Here is a 2,948-nt window from a genome sequence, read left to right on the forward strand (position 1 = left end):
TTCAGTCCTGATGTAATCATGGTGTTGCCTTGCCGATAAAGGAATTCAGTCCTGATGTCATCACTACAGTGTGCCTGGCACCACAACAACCACAAGTGTCACACAAACAAGGTCCAGAAAAAAATGATTTTCCAACAACCCCAAATAGTAGGTGCTGACAGTTCTTTTTTTTCTCCCAAGGAGTGGATAAACCAGACTGATAATCATTGTTTTCCTCCACCTGAGGTGTTTTATGTATTATTGTTGGCTACAATAGGTTATAATCAAGGTGTAGGAGACGTGTTGTGAGGGATGACAGTTACTTACAAGGTCAGAATTGACTGTCTCCTCTCCTTCCCAGACCGTCTAGACAAAAACCAGATCTCATCCCAGTGATTTTTATTTGTGTATGAAGGGGGAGGTCCACTTAGAGTGAACATTGGTCTAGTCCAGAGCTCTCCAACCCTGTTCATCTATCTAGTCCAGGGCTCTCCGACCCTGTTCCTGGAGAGATACCCTCATGTAGGTTTACATCTATCTAGTCCAGGGATCTCCAACCCTGTTCCTGGAGAGATACCCTCCTGTAGGTTTACATCTATCTAGTCCAGGGCTCTCCAACCCTGTTCCTGGAGAGATACCCTCCTGTAGGTTTACATCTATCTAGTCCAGGGCTCTCCAACCCTGTTCCTGGAGAGATATCATCCTGTAGGTTTACATCTATCTAGTCCAGAGCTCTCCAAGCCTGTTCCTGGAGAGATACCCTCCTGTAGGTTTACATCTATCTAGTCCAGAGCTCTCCAACCCTGTTCCTGGAGAGATACCCTCCTGTAGGTTTACATCTATCTAGTCCAGGGCTCTCCAACCCTGTTCCTGGAGAGATACCATCCTGTAGGTTTACATCTATCTAGTCCATTAGCTCTCCAACCCTGTTCCTGGAGAGATGCCATCCTGTAGGTGTACATCTATCTAGTCCAGAGCTCTCCAACCCTGTTCCTGGAGAGATACCCTCCTGTAGGTTTACATCTATCTAGTCCAGGGCTCTCCAACCCTGTTCCTGGAGAGATACCCTCCTGTAGGTTTACATCTATCTAGTCCAGAGCTCTCCAACCCTGTTCCTGGAGAGATACCCTCCTGTAGGTTTACATCTATCTAGTCCAGAGCTCTCCAACCCTGTTCCTGGAGAGATACCCTCCTGTAGGTTTACATCTATCTAGTCCAGAGCTCTCCAACCCTGTTCATCTATCTAGTCCAGGGCTCTCCAACCCTGTTCCTGGAGAGATAGCCTCATGTAGGTTTACATCTATCTAGTCCAGAGCTCTCCAACCCTGTTCCTGGAGAGATACCCTCCTGTAGGTTTACATCTATCTAGTCCAGAGCTCTCCAACCCTGTTCCTGGAGAGATACCCTCCTGTAGGTTTACATCTATCTAGTCCAGGGCTCTCCAACCCTGTTCCTGGAGAGATACCATCCTGTAGGTTTACATCTATCTAGTCCAGGGCTCTCCAACCCTGTTCCTGGAGAGATACCATCCTGTAGGTTTACATCTATCTAGTCCATTAGCTCTCCAACCCTGTTCCTGGAGAGATGCCATCCTGTAGGTTTACATCTATCTAGTCCAGAGCTCTCCAACCCTGTTCCTGGAGAGATACCCTCCTGTAGGTTTACATCTATCTAGTCCAGGGCTCTCCAACCCTGTTCCTGGAGAGATACCATCCTGTAGGTTTACATCTATCTAGTCCATTAGCTCTCCAACCCTGTTCCTGGAGAGATGCCATCCTGTAGGTTTACATCTATGTAGTCCAGAGCTCTCCAACCCTGTTCCTGGAGAGATATCATCCTGTAGGTTTACATCTATCTAGTCCAGGGCTCTCCAACCCTGTTCCTGGAGAGATACCATCCTGTAGGTTTACATCTATCTAGTCCAGGGCTCTCCAACCCTGTTCCTGGAGAGATACCATCCTGTAGGTTTACATCTATCTAGTCCATTAGCTCTCCAACCCTGTTCCTGGAGAGATACCCTCCTGTAGGTTTACATCTATCTAGTCCAGGGCTCTCCAACCCTGTTCCTGGAGAGATACCCTCCTGTAGGTTTACATTTATCTAGTCCAGAGCTCTCCAACCCTGTTCCTGGAGAGATACCCTCCTGTAGGTTTACATCTATCTAGTCCAGGGCTCTCCAACCCTGTTCCTGGAGAGATACCATCCTGTAGGTTTACATCTATCTAGTCCAAGGCTCTCCAACCCTGTTCCTGGAGAGATACCCTCCTGTAGGTTTACATCTATCTAGTCCAGGGCTCTCCAACCCTGTTCATCAATCTAGTCCAGGGCTCTCCGACCCTGTTCATCAATCTAGTCCAGGGCTCTCCAACCCTGTTCCTGAAGACCTAACCTCCTGTAAGTTTTCGCTCCAACCCCAGTTGTAACCAACCTGATTCAGCTTTTTAAACAGTCAATTATTACAATCAGGTGCGTTAGATTAGGGTTGGAGTGAAAACCTACAGGAGGGTATCTCTCCAGGAACAGGGTTGGAGTGAAAACCTACAGGAGGGTATCTCTCCAGGAACAGGGTTGGAGTGAAAACCTACAGGAGGGTATCTCTCCAGGAACAGGGTTGGAGTGAAAACCTACAGGAGGGTATCTCTCCAGGAACAGGGTTGGAGTTAAAACCTACAGGAGGGTATCTCTCCAGGAACAGGGTTGGAGAGCTCTGGATGGAAACTTACAGGCGGTTAGGTCTCTAGTAAAAAGGTTGGAGAGCCCTTCTTTAATCTAATTCACTAGATTCCCTCAGAAATAAACAGCATGATACCATAACACAAGTTCGACCATTTGTGTTTATTTTATAGCCTACAAAGTTGCCACAAATGTACAATTTAACCAGTCGTGTACATGCGACAGAGTGAAACTGGCTCTACACTCACTGCATGATAGGTGTTCGATTCCTGTATTCAGCTCCATTATGCATCATC

General features: G+C 47.2%; 1 long non-coding RNA gene across 8 annotated transcripts; it reads left to right on the forward strand.

The window, feature by feature from the left end:
- Positions 1-530: 530 nt before the first annotated feature.
- On the forward strand, positions 531-2,298 carry LOC127906547 (uncharacterized). 8 transcript variants are annotated; one of them, XR_008061833.1, is made up of 9 exons: positions 538-627; positions 811-871; positions 995-1,055; positions 1,394-1,515; positions 1,639-1,699; positions 1,823-1,944; positions 2,007-2,067; positions 2,129-2,189; positions 2,251-2,298. It is a non-coding gene; the product is annotated as an uncharacterized LOC127906547 (long non-coding RNA). The 8 variants fall into 8 exon arrangements; XR_008061829.1 differs by lacking the exon at positions 811-871 and having other exon boundaries at positions 531-627; XR_008061831.1 differs by lacking the exon at positions 995-1,055.
- The last annotated feature ends 650 nt before the right edge of the window (positions 2,299-2,948 follow it).

This window comes from Oncorhynchus keta, chromosome 12, assembly GCF_023373465.1.
Source record: "Oncorhynchus keta strain PuntledgeMale-10-30-2019 chromosome 12, Oket_V2, whole genome shotgun sequence".
NCBI lineage: Eukaryota > Metazoa > Chordata > Actinopteri > Salmoniformes > Salmonidae > Oncorhynchus > Oncorhynchus keta.